This window comes from Zophobas morio, unplaced genomic scaffold (assembly GCF_036711695.1).
Source record: "Zophobas morio isolate AGI-343-1 ecotype UQ-CSIRO unplaced genomic scaffold, CSIRO_AGI_Zmor_V1 ptg000002l, whole genome shotgun sequence".
NCBI lineage: Eukaryota > Metazoa > Arthropoda > Insecta > Coleoptera > Tenebrionidae > Zophobas > Zophobas morio.
Window position 1 is genome coordinate 5587238 of NW_026972107.1, and position 22153 is coordinate 5609390.

Here is a 22153-nt window from a genome sequence, read left to right on the forward strand (position 1 = left end):
TGCATTAAAAGATGCGAAAGTCATGTACGTAAAGCGCTTAAAGCTCCTCTTCCATATCATCATAACATATTAATAGCTTTTCAAAAGCGGCATGAATAAATCAAAACTGGCATTTAACGTCACCGACCTAATAAAAACAAATAACTCTCGTGGTGCGTGTGTAAAATTAATCAGATAATTAATTTATAAACGCCCTTGCAATTTATCAGAAAGCCCCTTTTGTTTCGCAATTGTTTGATTTAAATTTAGAATATGTATGTATCACGCCTGATTTTATCCACTTTTAAACGGTTTATTTTCGTCGCGCAATTCAAGGCTAAACAAAGCGGCCATTTTTTGAGGGACAAAAGTTAGATTAGTTCGTTTAGTGCTGTCGTCGACACGTACCCAACCGAAACTGAAAGCGTTATGGATTAAATTTGTTGAAATTGACTTTAATTGTGCCGGATTATATTAATCCGGGGCATTAAACGTTGAGGATTAAAGTTGTGGATATTGTATTTAAATTCAATAATGCGAAAGTTAGACAACTAAAACTAGCAGCGTGTAAGCTAAAAGTGACACATCTCACACAACTATGTAATTTAATCTGGTGGAACGAACGTTCGCTGAAACCGGTGCATCCACCATTTTTAGCAAATGTCTAAACTAATGCGAAATTATTAAACTCGCTGCTGAACAGACTTCATTCATGTTTTTATGTTTTGCTGTTGCGACACAGAGCTTTCATTTCAACAAAGCAGAATTTCGGAAAAAGAAGATCTGTACTCAGTCGTCAAATTTTGTTTCAAAATCGTCAGTTCTCTAAGTTTTAAAGTCGTCGAAAACCCCCCATCACTTCAAAGGGAAAATTTTTGATACCATGGGAATTCATAACGACGTTATAACAACTCAACAAAGCTCAAAATTCCCATTCTCAAGACCAGTTCAGTCAACGCATCCCATATAATGCGCTTCACCCCCAACTTCCTTTCTTTAATCTCTCATCGATCTATCGCCATGTATAAATTCTCTGCATTTCCGCTGTTGGGCTAGAAGGGATTTACCCTTGCCATCGTTCTCTTCTTAATTTCCTGAAGACACCCCTGTGGACGAAACATCTAAACAACTTTTTGACACTAATTTTCATTTTTCATTCCGTTTTCGCTATTTTTGTCCTTTGAGTTAAAACATTAGCTGGAAGTGGTCTACTCGAGTGAACATTTTCTTAATAGGAACACCGGCACAAACTAACAGATAAAATAACTTTAGAGCCATTGTTACAACAAATTACTTCAAGTCTCGAAGCATAAACCATTGTTAAATAACTTGTTTCAACTCGCTGCACAACTACAACTTTGCTAATTACAATTATGTAACACGCTCACACTCAACTGAACATCTCTAAGCGGATCCAAGTTTTTCTTAGTCAATCTTCGAAACATTCCTACCCGCATGGCCCACTTCCACACACTTGTAAAAATCTGGTCTAGTCTCACGAGAAAATCCGGCAAATCTTTATTAATTCAGCGCTTGTCTGGCTTGGTTTGTTAATGATCGCCTAGTTTATCTTGTTGGCAAACTATGCACAACGGTCTGTCGGCGACATCCTCGAAAATCAAGCAAAGAATCTGCATTCAGACAGCGCCGGGACGCTTGATTAGGCCCAACGAAGCGGCCGCGAAGCGCCCCCAATGACAAACGCTTAAACGAATTGACCAAACACCAAACGTTGTTAAAGTCGCCGTTTCTCGCATCCCAAGTGTGCCAACACAGTTACAAAAAGCACATAACAATAAATTCGGAGAACCTCGACAATCAAATTAAAACACCGCACAACGGAAAAATTACAGAGCTTGTGACAGAATAGTTCGAGCGCGATTAATTACGCGGGTTGAGGCCACGACGGGAAATTATGGGAAATTCAAGTTTCCACAATCGGTTTATTTTTTCACCATAACACGACTGAGTAATAAATAATAACTGAGGGAAAACCGTTCCTGTCGACTATTTTGCAAAGCCGTCAGCGCTCATATTATCCATTTAACAAATGCCTCCTCTCAATAGACAAACAAACAACCCCTGCGAACTTCCCTCTCAACGGTTACATTAAAATTCCCACCAACTCATTAATAACTGACCATCTCAATTTATGTAAATTCGCGTCTGCACTCCTACGCCAAACCGCCGTCCCCCCTATCGCCGTCTCATCGCATCCCATTTGCAAAAATGTCTATTCTAGCCCCGATATTAATTGTGATGTTCTTTGTGGCGGCGTCATTTGGCGGCGGGATAGTGCTCGCTGAGGGCCGGCCCTTCCCAAATGAATATTTTCAATTTGTGCCGCCCCCGGTGGCGGCGTAACGCGCGCCTCTGTTTATGCATCAGTCTTAACGGATGCCGTGGGATTTCTAAGGTAACGAAACACTTACGGAGGATCCCGTGTAACCAACCGTGACCGAGACGGGGTGAAAGATTAGCATACACATAGCGCAGAGTCCCTCCGTTGCTAATAAACTCGGAACTAGCAATAAAACCGATTTGCATATGAATGGAGGATTAAAACTCGCACACGACGCTCGAAGGCTTGAGTGATGGGAGCGCCAAGACGACTGATTGCCACCCAACTTGACAGTTTGCAAGCGAACGAGATAATCATCTTCGTTAGGGTGCGTGCGGTCCGGTATGACCGTTACTAACTTTGATTTACTGGGAGAGGGTTTAAGGAAATCGATGGCTATGTACATGGTTCGAAAATGAAAAGTGGTATTTTAGGTGGGGGAACAACACACGATTTTTTGTTTACGGGATGTGCGAAAAGTTGCTGGAAAAATGTGGACATTGAAGGTTTCACCGATTTTTTTCTATATGTCTATTAAACTAAACTAAACAAAAATATATTTTTCTTCTTTCTTCTTCTTTTAATATATATATATTTTTTTTTTCTAAAGAATTATGTTTTTTATAACCTGATATGTGACCAAAATAATAAACGAGATTTGAATGAAAGTAAATAAAAAAAAATCGAAAAGATTTCATGACTCGTGACAAATTTGAATCACAATAAAAAAACAATTTTCTAAAATATTTCGGCACCTTGAAATTTTTGCACAAGTATCCATTTTTCTTGGTTACTTGAGAAAATACAGTGAAAATAAGCATAGATTCATGATCCAAGGAAAATTTTAGTTAAAAGAAATACTTTCGCGGAGTCAGATTTTCTCAGGTCGATGTTAAGAATTTTTGTTTGCGTTAAAAATGGTGGATGCGCCGGGATAATAAAAATTTTAGTTACATTTTACCAAGGACGCTTAACTCTTTATATATTATTTTATTCTTGTGTTTATACTTGCCCAGAATTGTGTTTTTTTTTTTATAACCTGATACCCGAACGAAATAATCCAAATTTGAATAAAAATAAATAAAAAAATTCTATTTCGATTACAAAATTTTCGCATAAAATGAATTTTTCTTTGTTATTTGAGAGACTTTAGCGAAAATAAACACAAATTCATTATCTTGAAAAAATTTTCGGTAAGACATCTTTTTAAGTTAATTTAAACAAATTCTGTGAGATCATAGATTTTAATTTAATTTCTTCAAAACCGTTTAAGAGACTTTTATTTTTTTATTACTTTTAAGAAAAAGTGTCATGTAAGTCATCTGAAGCACTACAAAAGAACAATTTTCGATAATATTTCAGCAAAAAGCAGACCAGACTTGAATCAAAGTAAATAAAAAAATTCGAAAGAATTTCAGAACTCTGAAATTTCACATAAAAATCAGTTATAAGACGGATCTCTTTTTGAGTTGAATTAAACATCTTCAATTTTTCGAAAATTGTGAGATTACAAACAGTTTTGAATTTTCATTTTTTCAAAAACGTTTAAGAAACCTATGGAAAATGACACATTTTATAGAAAAAGAAAAGAAAAAGAAGAATTTGAATCGCATTAAAAGAACAATTTTCGGAAATTTTCCAACAACTTGATTTTCTCATAACAAGCAAATTTTCTTGATTATATGAGCAGATACAGCGAATAGCAGAAATCCTTTGGTGGATGCGCCGGGATATTACGAAAATTTTAACTCAAATTTTTCAAGGATGCTTAAAAGTGTTTATATGATTATTTTTATTTATATTTTCGAAAGAATTACGTTCTTTTCAATAACATGATATCTTGGCAAAAAACCAGACCAGATTTGAAGGAAAGTAAAAATTGAGCCCCGCCCACCCACCCGTTTTCTAATTTTTTTCTTCAGAAATAAGAAATAAATGTTATAGCAAATAAGTTGTATAACCAAAAAAAAAAATGCGATTAAAGCGTGCCTTCTATTAGTTTCGATTCTCACTATAAGAAAGAACATTTAATTTACCCCGCCCACTCACCCAGCCTTCATTTTGTCCACTCCGAATGAAAGGTGGCTCTCAATTGAAAATAAATAAAATCTGCTAGTATCAGCTAAGATGAGATTGATTTTGGTAAATGACATACCCTCTAAGAAAATAAAGGGGGGGTGGGCGAGGCTAGTACTTGTTAAGATAACATTGATTTTGGCAAATGACATATTTTCTAAGAAAAAAGGGTGGGTGGGCGGGGCTACTGCTTGCTCGTAAAACTAGAAAAAAGCTAAATTTAGCCCCACTTTTTCAATTTTCCGATTTTTCAATTTTTCGATTTCTCGATTAATCGAATTTGGGCTATGTCGATTTAATGAATTTGGTCTGTTTCGATTTCTCTATATGTTTTAATTTTTCGACTTCTTGACTTTTCTATTTCTCGATTGTTTCATGTTTAAATTTTTCAGCATTTCGATTTTTCGATTGTCGATTTTTTTACTTTTCGTCTTTTCGATTTTTCATTTCTTCATTTTCACGACTTTACAATTTTTAGACTATTTTTAGACTATTCGACTTTTAGATTCCTCGATCTTTTCATGTTTCAGTTTCGTTTTTTCGACTTTTCGGCTTTTCGATTTTCCGTTTTTCCAAATTTTCGATGTTTCTATTTTTCAATTTTCCAATTTTTCGACATTACAGTTTTGTAATTTTTTAATTTTTTAATTTTCCGATTTCTTCAAATTTTTAATTTCACTATTTCTTTTTTTTCAGTTTTTCGATTTTACAACTTTTGATATTTCTATTTTTCAATTTTAATTTTTTTTTAAATCAATTTTTCGATTTTTCAAATTTTGATTTTCTGGACATCACATTTTTTCGATCGTTAAAATTTGGAATTTGTTTTCACTTTCTGAATTTTTCAATTTTTCAATTTTTTATGTTTCTATTGGGCGATATTTCAATTTTTCAACTTTTCGGATTTCCAATTTTTCGATTTTTATAATTTTTTGATTTCTCGATTTCTCTCCATTTCGCTGACTTATTTTATTTAGTGTAAAATGGAAATTGAAAAATAAGTATAAACACAGATTCGTAATCCTGAAAAAACTTCCGATAAAACAGACCTTTTTTGAGTTGATGTAAACAGCTTCAATTTTTCGATAATTGCGCGAACACAAACAGCTTTGAATTTCATTTTTTCGAAAACGTTCTAGAGATTTTTAACTAAAATGACACATTTACAAAAGAAAGAAAAGACACAGGTTTGAATCACGGTAAAGAAACAATTTTCGGAAATTTTTAAGCAACTTGAGATTTTCACATAAGGTCCAATTTTTCTGGATTATTTCAGAAGACGCAGTGAAAATAACGACAAATTCCTTTAGGATAATAAAAAAATTACATTTTACCAAGGACACATAAGTCTCTTTATATATTATTCTATTCTTGTGTTTATCCTTGCACAGAATTATGTTTTTTTTATAAGCTGATACCCGAACGAAATAACAATCCAAATTTTAATGAAAATAAATAAAAAAATTTCGAAAGAATTTCAAAATTTTCGCATAAAATGAGTTTTTCTCTGTTACTCGAGAGACTTTAGCGAAAATAAACACAAATTCATTATCCTGAGAAAATTTCCGATAAGACATCTTCAATTTTTTGAAAATTGTGAGATCATAGATTTTAATTTAATTTCTTCAAAAACGTTTAAAAGACTTATCTCAAATGACACATTTGAATCACTATAAAGGAACAATTATCAAAAATACTTCAGCAACAGATCAGACCAGACTTGAATCAAAGTAAATAAAAGAATTGGAAAGAATTTCAGAACTCTGAAATTTTACATAAAAATCAGTTTTTCTCTGTTACTTGAGAAGCCTTGGAGAAAATCAACACAGATTCGATATCCTGAGAAAATTTTCGATAAGATCTCTTTTGAGTTGAATTAAACAGCTTCAATTCTTCGAAAATTATGCTATCACAAACAGTTTTGAATTTCATGATTTCAAAAATGTTCAAAAAACCTATGGCAAATGACACATTTTTTGGAAATAGAAAAAAAAGAAAAATTTGAATCACAGTAAAAGAACAATTTTCGGAAATGTTCCAGCAACTTGATTTTCTCATAAGAAACAAATTTTCTTGATTATATCAAGATACAGAGACCATCAGAAATCCTTTGGTAGATGCGCCGTGATATTAAAAAAATTTTAACTCAAATTTTTCAAGGATGCTTAAAAGTGTTTATATATTTTTATTTATATTTTCGAAAGAATTACGTTCTTTTCAATAACTTGATATCTTGGCAAAAAAACAGACAGATTAAAGTAAAAACTTAGCCCCGCCCACCCACCCGTTTTCTAATTTCTTTCTTCCTAAATAAGAAATAAATAGTATAATGAAAAAAAATGCGATTAACCCTTTTTTTTTTAAAGCGTACCTTCTATTAGTTTCCATTCTCACTATACAATAGTACATATAATTTACCCCGCCCACCCACCCAGCCTTCATTTTGTCTACTCCGAATGAAAGGTGGTTCTCTATTGAAAAGAAATAAAATCTGCTACCATCTTCTAAGATAAGATTGATTCTGCTAAATGACATACCCTCTAAGAAAATAAAGGGAGGCTGGGGGCGCTAGTAATTGCTAAGATAAGACTGATTGTGGCAAATGACATATCCCCTAAGTAAACGGAGGGCGGGGAGCGGGGCTAGTACTTGTTAAAATAAAATTGATTTTGGCAAATGACATATTTTCTAAGGGTGGGTGGGCGGGGCTAAAACTTACTAAGCTAGGACTGAACAATATCAAGAGTAGTCACTGAAACGAAGAACGGGTGGGCGGGCGGCGCTACTGCTTGCTCATAAAACTAGAAAAAAACTAAATTTAGCCCCACTTTTTCAATTTTTCAATATTTCGATTTTTCAATTTTTCCATATTTGATTCATCGCATCTGGGCTAAATTAATTTGGTGTGTTTCGATTTCTCTATATGTTTTAATTTTTCGATTTCTTGACTTTTCTATTTCTCGATTGTTTCATGTTTAAATTTTTCAGCATTTTGATTTTTCGATATGTCGATTTTTTTACTTTTCGTTTTTTCGATTTTTCAATTCTTCATTCACCGATTTTACAATTTTTAGACTATCGACTTTTCGAATCCTCGATCTTTTCAAGTTTCAGTTTCGTTTTTTCGACTCTTCGGCTTTTCGATTTTCCGTTTTTCCAAATTTTCAATGATTCTATTTTTCAATTTTTCGACATTACAGTTTTGTAATTTTTCAATTTTTCAATTTTCCGATTTTTCAAATTTTTAATTTCACTATTTCCCTTTTTTTTAATTTTCAATTTTTCGATTTTGCAACTTTTCAATTTCTGGACGTCACATTTTTTCGATCCTTAAAATTTGGGATTTGTTTTCACTTCCTGAATTTTCCAATTTTCCAATTTTTTTATGCTTCTATTGGACGATGTTTCAATTTTGCAACTTTTCGGTTTTCCAATGTTTCGATTTTGAAAATTTTTGTTTTTTCCATTTTTAAATCTTACGCTTTTTAAATTTTTTAATTTCCCAATCTTTCGATTTTTAGAATTTTTTGATTTCTCGATTTCTCTCCATTTCGCTGACTTATTTTATTTAGTGTAAAATGGAAATTGAAAAATAAGTATCAACACAGATTCGTAATCCTGAGAAAATTTCCGATAAAACAGACCTTTTTTCGATTTGATGTAAACAGCTTCAATTTTTCGAAAATTGCGCGAACACAAACAGCTTTGAATTTCATTTTTTCGAAAAAGTTTTAGAGATGTTTAACTAAAATGACACATTTACAAAAGAAAGAAAAGACACAGGTTTGAATCACGGTAAAGAAACAATTTTCGTAAATTTTTAAGCAACTTGAAATTTTCACATAAGGCCCAATTTTTCTGGATTATTTCAGAAGACACAGTGAAAATAACGACAATTTCCTTTAGGATAGATTCTATCTCGGGTCGATGTCTACATTTTTTCGATCAAAAATGGTGGATGCGCCGGGATAATACGAAAATTTTAACTCAGTTTTTTTTAGGATGCTTTGATGAGTCTTTGTATATTTTTTAATAATATTTTCGAAAGAATTACGTTGTTTTTAATAGCTTGATATCCGAGCAAAATAGCAGAGCAGGTTTGAATCAAAGTAAATATAAAAAATTGGTCGAAATTTTTACAATATGAAATATAACGATTTTTTATAATTTCAATATTCACGTGTTATTCGAATTAACGAAAGAGTTTTTTTTATACATTTTGATTTCCAGAAGTTATTTTCGTCTTCATTTTCTGGAAAATTGCCACCATTTTTCCACAATTTACAATATGAAATCTACCAATTTTTTAGAATTTCAGTATTCACAACGAATAACATCATTACAATTGAGATGGCGGTGGGAAGGCGAAACTTAAATTTTGCTTTTTTCTGGATATATGTAACAATATTTTCACGACAATACATATATTTAAAACGTGGGCTGGTTTTGTATTTTGCCTTTTTTTTTTCTTAATATAAGTTTCCTGTTCCGAAAAGAAGACTACGAACTTTAAGATAAAAAGACAAAATATAAGCCCCGCCCACCCACCCTATCTCAATTGTGATGCCTTTCTTTATTCATCGTGAGCCAAGAGGGTGGAGCTTAAAATCCTTCTTTCTCTACAAAAAATTATCAAGTAAAACATGATTTTGCGTATCGTGTTATTCAAAGAATACCATGTATATTAAGTAAAAAATAAAGCCAAAGAATAAGTTCCACCCATACCCCTCTCCACAAAATAAAAAATAATAAACTTTCATAAATTCATCGATAAAAGATTATCTTGAACTTATTTCAATTGATGAAAACGTTTTTTTGCTTCTTTATAATATAAAATTTGATTTTGGGATTTTCGATTTTCGCGAAGTTATTAAAAACAAATCAAGTTACAATTTCTTGCCAATTTTGTACTACATTGATCTTGATATATGTATAAAATACACTCGTGTTGTAACTTTTCGCCGATTTTTAATTTTATTAGTGGAATCAATTAGTGCAATCACTTTTTATAAATCATCGTGACATTATTATACAATATTTAAACATAATTAATATTATTTATAATATTTAAATATGATAAATATTAATATAATATATTTCAACCGAAAACCGTTTTCCTAGAATCACGAAGTTTTTAAAAACAAATCAATTTGTTTAAACATTGTTAAGTTAAATCGAAAATGTGCAATTTCGATGCCAAAATATGAAAAATAATTTTTGCAATCTCATCGTGACGTACAATGACGTCACTGTCACGTGAGCTACCGCAAAGGTCACATTTTTCGGCCCTTGCGTTTAGTTTAGATTACGGTCTGGTGGCAGCAACATCTGAGCTCTGTTTTGGTTTAAAAGTAGGACTATTTTCTCTAATTTCTAATTTATTAGTAATAATCTTAGTGAAAATGTGTTGCGTTAATACTGTGAACACGAAAATACGAATCTTATTTCTCTCATGAGACTTCTCATTTCTCCACCGTAAGATAAGGAAGTATTATAATCGAGTCCATCGGACGACTGGCTACTTTCATGTTTTCTCCACGTTTCATAACCTCTAGCGTACCTACGAAAAATTGAAGAATCGAGATATTGAAGAATTTTTCAATTTTTGTGGTTCCTAAATTTTCAATTTTTTTATTTTTTCATTTCTCGATTTCTGGACTTTTCAATTTTTCAATTTTTCACTGTTTCAATGCTCTAGTTTTTCGTTTTTTCAATTTTTCAATTGTCCAGGTTATTGATTTTTCAATTCTTAATTTCTCGATTTCCAGTTTTTTGATTCTTCAAATTTTCAATTTCTCATAAATCATCGTGACATTATTGTACAATATTTAAACATAACTAATATTATTTATAATATTTAAACATGGTAAATATTAATATATTATACTTCAACCGAAAACAATTTTCCTTGAAACACGAAGTTATTAAAACAAATCAGTGCGTTTAAAGATTGTTAAATTAACATCGAAAATGTGCAATTTCGGGGCCAAAATATGAAAAATAATTTTTGCAATCTCATCGTGACGGTCGATGACGTCGCTGTCACGTGACCTACTTGAACAAAGATCACACTTTTCAGCCTCTTGTATTCAGTTTAGATTCCGGTCTAGTGGCAGCAACATCTGATATCCGTTTTGGCTTAAAAGTAGGGCTCTTTTCGCCAATTTCTAATTTATTATTAATAAATATTAGTGAAAATGTGTTGTGTTAGTACTGTGACCATGAACGAAAATGGATATTTTTCCAAAAAAGCCGGAAATCATGGTAAGAACGATTTCAGTTTTAATTTATTGGGTTCCGTGATTCGTTTACTCGACAATGTTTAAATTTTGGGGAGTAAATTTTCACGATATAATTAAATAATTTTTATACATAATTAATATTATTCCAAAATGAACTACAAATTTTTGAAAGTCTTTCAGCAATTTGAAATTTTTGCTTTCAAATGCATTTTGCTCCGGTATTGAGAAATATGCAGCAAAAATGAGCACAGATTCGTGATCTTCAGACAAATTTCCAACAAACTGGATCTCTCCTAAAATAGATTTAAATTTTTTACTATAAAAAATGGTGGAGGCGCCGGGATAATAACTAAAAATTTCGTGATTCGAAAAATTACAATTCTTGCCTAACGTCAGATCAGAAAATAAAAGGGAACACTTCTCCACATAAAAACTCAAACAGACACCTACCCAGTTGTCGCCCGAGCTAGAAATTGCATAAACATTTAGCCCCACATCGTGTAAAACAATGAAACTGGATTTATATGCAATCAGACTCAAGAAAATGTCGGTGGGACCCTATCCCAGTGTAAGACCCTTCAAACTCGCTCTTCGTCTAATCTTTTCTAATCCAGAAGATCAACTTCGTGCGGTCACAGCACGATCCTAATGACTTCGTAATATCTTAATCTACGACCCTATTCTCACTCCTTCACGCGTCTCGCGCCCCACCTCCCCTTTTTGCCAAACACAACATGTAAATTTTACGATCGCTGGCTTGTCGGCACAGTTTACTTTTCCTCGACGCGTATCGCTTCGCACTTTAAAATTGGCTACTTGAAGTCGTAAGAGCGGCACGTCGATCATGGAGAAGATCGTCGGCGAAATTGCCTTTTCTTCCACTATGCTCTGTATAGTGCGAGATGAAGTGCTCGGTTATATCGAAATTAAACCGGGCTGCATATAAACACCGTTTCAACATAAGTGTTAAATTTACTTCCTGTGTTGTAGTAACGTCCCTATATAATTCACGAACCCCTCTGGAATAACGACAAATTTATAATCAACATTGGAATAAAGAGGTTACGTGCGGGGTGAAAGATACTTGTGGCATAATATAGTCTGTTTATGGCCCACTCCGAACTTAAACTTCGCTTTAATTAAGTTAATTGGTGAGTATTTCAGTTTTCGGGAAAGCCGGGTTATTTGCGCACCGTCTGGACTTTGGATTAATATTCGCGGAAATTAATGGGATTTTGTTTGTCAATAAAGTGGAGTTATGGGCGCATGAAGTGCGACATAAAACAATTAAAAGGCGGATGTACGGACATTTATATCGTATTATTCACTTTATACCTGCTCCTGCGACCGGTTTTTTAATATCCACGGTAATATTTTGATATGAAGGTCAAGCGTTGTATGAGAGCGAGTCATGCTATGCCACTATCGCCAGTATTTCGATTAATATTTATTTTTGTTATTATTGTTATTAGTGTTGGTTCGGATCGTCTCGTATCCGCTTCCAGTCAAGTCAATCTTGGCGAATTCATTATTTTGCAAATTCTGCGGATTATTAAAAGCGAGCAACTTCATCAATTCTTAATGCAAGTGATTCCTTCCGAGTTCGATTTATTGAATACATCTGAACCGATAAGGAAATAATATCTTGCTGCATCGACAAATTAAGGAAATATTTCGCTGAGGCACGCCCGGAAAATCCGCAATTAAAAAATAAATGACTCCGTCAATAGAAATAAAAAATTTATCCGAATGACTATCCGGATTATTTCGGGCTAAATAATAATGAAAGGGTTGACGAAGGGCTTGTTTGTCGAGGGTCTAGATTTTCCGCCCATCAATTTTTATTCAATTCCGGAGCGATCCAGGAGAAAAACCCGTCCAAGTTAATTGCACCTTATGAAATTTTCCCTTTGGCCGAGTTCCCGTATTAGTCAAGCATTTCAATTGGAGTCCCAAACGGTTCCGGAATTAAACGCCGTCTAGGCTAGACAACGAATCGAAAAATAAAGCAGATTGGATTTAATCAAGCAATATTTGTTCGCAATCGCTTTAAATGCGCCATTTTCGCATATAATCAGAGCTAAAATTTAATTAAACTTTAGCCGCGCTCGTCGGGAGGTAAGAAGAAGGTATATTGCAGCGTTAATTCCCGTTACTCCCAATTTTAAACCGATTAAGAAAATCCTAACCGAAAAGTAGCTACCGGAATTGGAGAAAGAAGCATTAAATTTCATCGCATTCAACTTTATCAAAGTAATATGCCATGTAGTGCACCCACTTACCATCTTTCCCCTTCTCTACATGAGAACTTTCTTAATTTGTTTTCCCCGGGATCAACGGCTTAATTTTAATCAAGCGCGGTCCTGGAAATTAAGCTCCGAGGAAAAAGGAATATTAACTGATTTTACCACCCATAAAGCACTTTCACGTCGAATCGGGGTCATACTGAAAGGAGACGCAACGATATATATATACCACCAACGCAAACGTTAATAAATGGATTTTACTACGTTAGTACTACTTTAATAAATCTTTTCTATAACACACGTTCCACTCTCATGTGCTCTCGTCAAACAACAAGCTTATCAAAAAATTTGTTGCTACTTTCATGTTTTCTCCATTTGTGATGACACTCATGACCCCTAGAGTAGGTCCGTGTGTCTGTCTGTCTGTCTGTCCGACATCTGTGTCTATTTTTGCTAGACAGATAATCTCATGTTTGAGGTATTATTAAAAATGAACAAAAAAATCATCCAAAAATAGCACATTTAGTATACACAACTTGACGTTTCTGGAAATTCGTAGCGTAAATTGGTACATCTGGCAACTCTGGTGACGCAGCTGGACATAATTCCAACCTCAAATTGACCATTTGATATTTTAACTATTTTATTGTTGAAAGAAGACTACGCATCTTACGAAAAGAAAGTGAAAACTTAAGCCCCACCCACCCGCCCCCGTCTGAATCGCGATTAATTTTTTTATTCGTCGTAAAACGAGAGGCGGAGCTTAATTGCAAAGTTCACATTTCTCTACAAGAAATTACCACGTGAAACATGTTTTGGTATCGTGCTAAAAAGAACCATATGTATTAAGAAAAAGAAGCCGAATATTATGCCCCGCCCACCCACCCCAATCCCAATTGTGACAAAGGTTTTCTTCATTGTAAGACCAGAGGGCGGAACTTATTTCAAAGTTCATATCTCTGTACAAAAAATTAGCAAGTGAGACTTATTTGAGATATTATTGTTTTATTGAAAATAGACTATTTTGGGAAAAAGTAGGGAATTTAAAGAAATGAAGATTTCGGAAGAAGAATTTATATTTTATAAAATAACGCATCCACATTCATCAAAATTGCTTAAAACGTTAAGCGAAATTTATTCGTTTACCCCCTCCCAAAACATTGATGACTCTACACTTGTGGTTTATCAACACATTAAGAGTTTTCCAAATTATTTATACAGGGTGACTCACAAAAAATATTTGATGAGACGATCTATTTTATTGATCACATCAACAACAAATCACACCGTTTTCCAATACTGTCATTATTATTATTATTATTATGCAGATACTCAAATTGGTACACGTGTTCTTGGTAAAATGTTGACGACGTCATGTCAAAATTTTGTCATGGCAAAACTCACTTGAAACATACGCATAGCATGCTTACCTACCTATACTTTAGCAATTCACACATATCTTTATTTTAACTAATACGGATTATCATAAAAAATATAATTCGCAAAATTCCCTGTATTTCAGGGTGAGAGAACTCCTGTCTAAATCATTTTAGACCAATTTTTTACCTAGCAACCGTATACCTGTAAATGTTTTCAATACGGAGAAGGTTTTCCGCAAGTTGATGACGTCAACTGAAATTTTTTCATGGTAAACCCTGTTTAACAGGAATTATTTACAAAATCACTTACTCCAGTATTTATGGGTTATGAATCCGCCTTAATTTTTTATCTTAGATATTCAGATTTTAAAAACAAATCCAAGTTGTATACGAAACTTACTTGTCTCATGAGCCTTTTCACTTCCCGACTGCAAGAGAAGGAAGTATTATAATCGAGTCCATCGAACGACTGGCTACTTTCATGTTTTCTCGACGTTTCATAACCTAGCGTACTTACGAAAAATTGAAGATTCGAGATATTGAAGAATTTTTCAGTTTTTGTGGTTCCTAAATTTCCAATTTTTTTAGTTTCTCATTTCTCGATTTCTCAACTTTTCAGTTTTTCAGTTTTTGGATGTTTTAGTTTAAGAATTTTTTAGTTCGTCGCCTTTTCCACATTTCAATTTTTAGGTTTTTCAATATTTGGATTCTTCAATTTTTCGTTTTTTCGACTTTTCGTTTACTCGATTTTTCACTTTTTCAATTTTTAAATGTTAGATTTTTCAATGTTTCGATTTTTGGAGTTGTCGGTTTTAGATTTTCGGATTTTTCAATTTTTCGATTTTTAAAATTTTTGGTTTTTCGATTTCTCGATTTTCAATTTTTCCATATTTCAGTGTTCGGATGTTTCAATTTTCCGTTTTTTCATTTTCTCGATTCTTCAAATTTTCCATTTCTCGATTTCTTTATTTTTCGAGTCGTCAGTTTTTCGAGTCTTTAATTTTTAAATTTTTAATTTTACACATTTTGACGTTTTAAAATTTAAAATTTTTCGATTTCTCAATTTCCCAATTGAATCGTTTTTTTTATTTTTACATTTCTCATTTTCCCGACTTCTCAAAGTTTCGATTTTTCAGTTTTTCAATTCTTCAAGTTTCCAATTTTTCAACTTTTAGATTTCCCGATTTTTCAATTTTTTGATTTCTCGATTTTCCGATGATTCAGGTTTGGAATTGTTCAGTTTTTCGATTGTTTAATTTTCCAATTGTTCAATTTTTTATTTTTCCATTTCTTCATTTTTCAATTTCTCAATATTCCAATTTTTTAATTTTTCGACTCTTATTTTTCAGGTTTTTGATTTTTCAGTCATTCGATTTCTCGATTGATTGATATTTCGGTTTCTTGATTTATCGATTTTTCAGTTCTTCGATATTTCAGGTTTTCGAATTTTTAAATTTTCGAATTTTCGAGTTTTTGAAGTTTCGATTTCTCGATTTTTCAGTTTTTGATCCTTAAATTTTCCGATGCTTCAATTTTTGCGATTTTTTAAATTTTGAATTTTTGATTTTTCAGTTTTTTGATGTTTCGACTTTTAAATTTTAGATTTTTGAGTTTTACGATTATTTAATGTTTTGATTTCTCGATTCTTTAATTTTTACATACTTTTATTTTTCGATTTTTTAAATTTCACATTTTTCGATTTTGGCTTTTTCTTCCATTTTCGATTTTCCAGTTTTAGGATTTTTCAGTATTTCGATTCCTCAATTTTTCGATTTCCCGATTTTTTTCATATCTCGATATCTCGCTTTTTCAGTCCTTCGATATTTCAGGTTTTCAAATTTTAAAATTTTAGATTTTTCAGTTTCGATTCTGCAATCGAAGAAATAAAAAATCGAAACATTGAAAAGTCGAGAAATCGAGAAATGGAAAAATTAAAAAAACGATTTATCGCTAAGTTGATGTTTCGATTTTTTGACTTCTCGGTTTTAGATTTTTCGGTTTTTCAATTGCTCGATTTTTCGAGATTCCGATGTTTCGACTGTTCAAATGCTCAATTTTTTTAATTTTCGATTTATCGATTTTTTAATTTTTATTTTTCAATTTTTTTCTTTTAGATTTTTCTATTTTGACCTATTCCAATCAAGTTATCGATTCTTCGACTTCCCCACTTCTCAATTTCTCGATCTTTGATGTTTCGAGTCCTTTATGTTCTTTCGACTTCCGATTTTCGATTTTCTAATTTTTCGATGGTTCGATTTCTCAATTTTTGAATTTCCTAATTTTTTGTAATTTCAGTTTTGAAATTTTTCAATTTCCCGATTTTTCAGTTTTTTGATTCTTCAATTTTCAGATTTTTTAATTTTTGATTTTACGATATTTTGATGTTTGAATTTCAATTAAACGATTATACGATTTAAAAAAATTTTCCATTTTTCGATTTTTAGATTTCTCAATTTTTTTAAGTTTTCAATTTTTGGTTACTTTAATTTCTCGATTTTTTGATGTTTTGATTGCTTGATCCTTCGATTTTTCCAATTTTCGGATTTCAATTTTTTGCTTTTTTAAAAATATTTCGAGTTTTAAAATGTATTCATTTCTCAATTTCTCTATTTACCGATATTACGATGTTTCAATTTTTCGATTTTCCAGTTTCCCGATTTTTCAGTTTTTGACCCTTGAATTTTCCGATGTTCCAATTTTTGCGATTTTTTAAATTATGAATTCTTGATTTTTCAGTTTTTTGATTTTTTGATTATTGGATTTCTCGATTCTCCAATTTTTAGATATTCCGATTTTTCGAGTTTTTGATTTTTGGAGTCTTGGTTTTTTTGATTTCTCGATTTTTTTCTTTTTGGATTTTCAATTTTACAACTTTTCAATGTTTTAATTTTTCAGCTTTTAAAATTCTAGGTTTTTGATTTCTCGAGTTTTCAACTCTATCTCAATTTTTCAATTTTCTGAATTTTTAAATTTTCGACTTTCTAATTTTTCATTTAAAATTTTTCCATTTTTCAATTTTTTGATTTCTCCATTTTTCGGATTCAGATGTTTCGATGTTTAAATTGTTCAATTTTTCGATTTTTATTTTTGGATTTTCAGTTTTTCGGTTTTTAAACTTTAGATTTTTCAATTTTTCGACCGTTTTATGTATCAATTTCTCAATTTTTCGACATTTCGATATTTTAATTATTCACTTTTAAAATTCTAGATTTGTCGATTTCTCGAGTTTTCAATTATTCTATATTTTAAGTTTCAACTTTCCGAATTTATAAATTTTCGATTTTTCAATTTTTTGAGGTTCGGATGTTTTGATGTTTTGATTGTTCAATCTGTGGATTTATCAATTTTTCCATTTTTAACTTTTCGATTTTTCGATTTTGACTTATTTCGGTTTCTCATTTTTTCGACTTTTCGACTCCTCGATTTCGTGATCTTTTGATTTTTTTAATGTCTCGATGTCTCAGTTTTTGAATTTTTCGACGTTTCGATTTTTGAGTTATCCGATTTTCCAATTTTTTAATTTTGAAGTTTCGATTTCTCGATTTGTTGATTTTTCAGTTTTTCGATTTTTAAATTTCAGATTTTCGAATTTTTATTTTTTTGATTTTTTGACGTTTAGATTTCTATATTTTTCGATTTTACGATATTTTAGTTTTTCAATATTTAAAATTTTCGATTTGTCGACGTTTCAGTTCTTCAATATTTTTTAATTTTTCAAATTTTGACGTTTCTGAATTTTCAGTTTTCCGATTTCTCAATTAATCTATTTTTTGATTTTCCCATTTCTCGACTTCCCAAAGTCTCGGTTTTTCAGTTCTTCAATTCTTCAATTTTTCAATTTTTCCGGTTTTTGGTTTTTCAAATTTTCCAATTTTTAATTTAACGATTTTTCGACTTTGTTGTTTTGACTTTTCGATGTCTCAATTTTTCAATTTTTTAATTTCCCAATTTTTGGATATTTCGTTCAATTTTGTGACTTTTCAGCTTTTCGATTCTTCAATTTTCTCCTATTTTTCAAATTTTCGAGTTCTGAATCTTTTGATTTCTCGACGTTTTACCTTTTGGATTTAAAATTTTTCGTTTTTTAAACTTTAGATTTTTCAATTTTTCGACTGTTTTATACTTCGATTTCTCAATTTTTCAACTTTTCGGTATTTTAACTTCAGTTTTTAAAATATCAGATTTTTCGATTTCTCGATTTTTCAGTTCAATATTTCAATTTTTTAATTTTTCGATTTTTTAATTTCGCCAGCTTGATTTTTCGATTTTTAAAATTTTTGGACTTCGATTTTTAGATTTCCCGATTTTTCAAGTTTTCGATTTCACAATTTTTTTTTCAACATTATCAGTTTTGGTAACTTTTTAATTTCTAGTTTTTTTAATTTTTCGATATTTTAATTTTTCGATTTTTAAGGTTTTTGATTCTTCGATAATTCAATTTTTCCAATTTTTCAGTTTTCCGGTCATTGAAAGCTTTTTGTTGTCGCGTTATGGCTAAAAGTAAAAGTAAAAAATAAATACCAAAATTGTGACCAAAAATAGGTAAAAATTAATACAAAATAGAACAGAATGCTTCTAAAACATAAAAATAACTACACTTTCACGAAAAAAAGCATCTAAATAATAACTATTTCTCGCAGAAATTCTGAACGCTTAGAGTCGACATTGGCCTGAACGCGCTCCGGTCTGTGGATCAAACGAGTTCCCAAGCGACGATTAAGTTTTAGGAGGACATAAACAGATAAATTTTAAATAGCGATTTACCGCGTTTACGACAGTCTTAATACGTTTGTAAGAGAGACTTGAGAGCAGTCGGTTTTGTAGTTTCCTTCAATTCTGAATTTGTTTCCGAAGTTTAGATGTTTAAAAAAAAATAAGTGCGGATTAATACACCCCAAGAGATGACGTCATCAGATCTTTGGTGGGGATCATTAGACAAGGTTTGTAATCATGATATTCCTAAAATACAGCTAAAATTTCATCACAATCAGTTAAGTAATTTCACAGATTATTTTTCTAGTAAATAATTGCCAACAGACAACCGACAGCCGGAAACGGAGACCTACTTTTTCATTTTCTAGAAGTTATAAAGTGTCGATAAAACATAAAATTGTTTGTTACAATGGCTGCCTAGATTACGTTCGAGAAGTGAAAATGAGTTTAAGACGTCACTAAAATGATGCTTGGTCCGGTAGTTTTTGAGATTATCTGTCTAATACAAATCGACACAGACGACAGACAGAGACGCAGACGGAAATGGAGGACCTATTGTTTCGTACTCTAAAGGTCATAAAACGTCCAGGACACGTCCAAAAACAAAAAAAGCTCATGACGAAATATGACAGACGGAATAAGGGCGAAAATAAAAAATGCTTTTTTGTATTCTGGTCCATTTCAAAGTTTTCTCGAATTCCTATGTTTGTGTTAATTTAGTACCGTTTACCAATTGAACAACTGTTATTTCGTATATCATCCCGCCAGAAAATTGACATTTATTTGCTCTGGTTGTTTTAACGGTCGCATAAACTTTGTTAATTCAACAAAGATTCCCTTTTATTTGCCGTGGTGTAATCTCCCAACCACACACTCATTTACCCCCTTTTCGGCTCTGCGGCCGCCTAAAAAACTTTAAAGAAATATTTTCATTGCGATTTTGTCAGCTCGGAAAAAGCAAGTGAAATATTCTCCGCTCTTCCGAAACTTTCGTGAACCCTTCCGAGAAATTAACCCTCGTAAAATTATATTACATACTTTACTTACCCTGAGAGGCAGCAATTAATTCCTCAAAATTAAATTTATATTTTGGCATCGAGAAATCCGAGCCCCTACGCACGGGAGAGGCGCAAAAAATGGACACGTTGTGCGCCTCGGGCGCAACGACCTTCCCACATTTCCCGACTTTTGTTAAAACCTAGACAACAACGCATCCCCACATTCGGGTTTTAATTACTTCTGTTGCGATTTTTCGGAGTGCGCCTCTCCCCTACGCCCCCAGCGCGCCCGCTTGATAAACGATTTAAGCGGCGTTTTCGGTGGCTGCTGTAACTTTATAATCGCCAATAATAAACGCATTTACCGCCAAAATAAACACTACAACCAGTAATTCTCCGAATACGGCCCTCTGGAGAAATTAACCCAAGTTCGACAGTCAAATCCAGACGGAATCTCTTAATTACAATTTCATGTTGCCAGGAATGGCCCTGGATAGATAAATATACGTCTGGATGGACAGATCTGAAGATGGGCACGTCCGACCCACATAAACATTCTGCTGTTGATGCGGCCGAACGCCTCTGTTGCTCACTAAATTATTCCTGACACCAATGATTTACCAACAAATGGAACGCCACTTCTGATGCCCGAAAAAATCATTTACGGACTTGTAGTGTGTAGGGGGTGTCCGTGCATTTTTAACTTTGGGAGTCTAAATTTATACGGCCGCTTTTCGCTGGAAATTAAATTCTATTTATTATTTATGGAGCATCGCCTGCACGGCTAATGCAGCGCATTTAATATTAAATAATTGTTAATAATTCACTCATCAACATGTTTATATTCCGACATGGTTTTATTCGTAATTTAATGCAGTCAGCTTTTTAAAGCGAATTATGTAACGCTGGGTATTCCCTTTCAGCGCGTTACCACTTTGACGCCTGGTTACCGAATTATCGGTTACACTGTCAACGAAGGGTTCGGTAACGGTTAACCAGTCTTTGAGTGGCCACAGAAATAAATAAAAATCGTACGAGTACGAAGTTCAAAGTGTTTAACTTGTTTAGTGTTTCGAATGCTGCTGTTTTTTCATCAGGACGTGTTCGAAATTCCAAATTGCCACCGGCACTGTAAATATTATTCTATTCCATCTGTTATATTAAGCCAAATTTACGAAAGCAAAATTTACGTCAAATTAACAGGGATGCGATAATATAATTTTACACGAGCGATAATCACATTAACCATTTGCCAATATCTAAATTTAGTGCAAGCGTAACTGGGTTATTTCGGATTTACGCTCTACCTGCGGCTCCCCCTACCATGCAAGCGTCGAAGTTAAACGCCGTTTCTTTATTTTTCTAACTATCTCTAATTTTTTAAAATATTTGAAAATTTACAATAATTATTGACCGTTTTTACAAAGCTTACACAACTTTTGTCCATCTTACGCTTTTTTCATGATCTTTCAATCAAAGGAACGAATTTGGCATCTTAAATATAACTCCAACCGGGGCATGGTTGGTTTTATGCTTTCTCGACATTTCATGGCTCCTAGAGTATGAAAAAATAGGTCGCCCGTTTTCTTTGTTCTGTCTGTTTGCCTCTCTGTCTCCGAAATTGGAGAATTTCTTTTAAACTAAGAATTTGACTCTGCAAATAATAGAGGAAATTGGAAACATATTTTCGAAAAATTTTACAAATAATATGTTAAAACGATCTCAATAGGAAAAAAAACATCCGAAAAGCAACCAAAAAGATAAATAGGAGTATTTTTCTAAAATTTTCCAGAAAATGTTCAAAAATTGTCTCTGGCCAATACCCGACAAAATTGGAAACAGAGTACCTAAAAATTCTTCAAAAAAGTTAATAATTTGACGTCAGTTTGACGCCCCCTATCCCAATAACCGAAAAAAAAATGGCAAAATGTTTTTCCAAAATGGTCCAAAAAATTTTTAAAACGGCAGCTAAACGAAAAGAAAAATGTCGATTTACACAGAGTTCTCCGTAGATTAATAACCAGTGGTCATTTTTGTTCTGTTCCTTGAAATAAGTCAGAAAACGTGGAAGATATTTTCAAAACAGTTCCAAAAATGAATACATACAAACTATGCGAAAGAAAAATGTACTGGACCAGTAGAAAATATCTTCTAAATTAAGAATCTCAAGTGTATTTCT

General features: G+C 32.5%; 1 protein-coding gene across 1 annotated transcript in view; it reads right to left on the reverse strand.

Annotated features, from left to right (window-relative positions):
- Positions 1–22153, reverse strand: part of LOC135125424 (nose resistant to fluoxetine protein 6-like) — a 102432-nt gene that overhangs the window by 24347 nt on the left and 55932 nt on the right. The window lies entirely within an intron of this gene.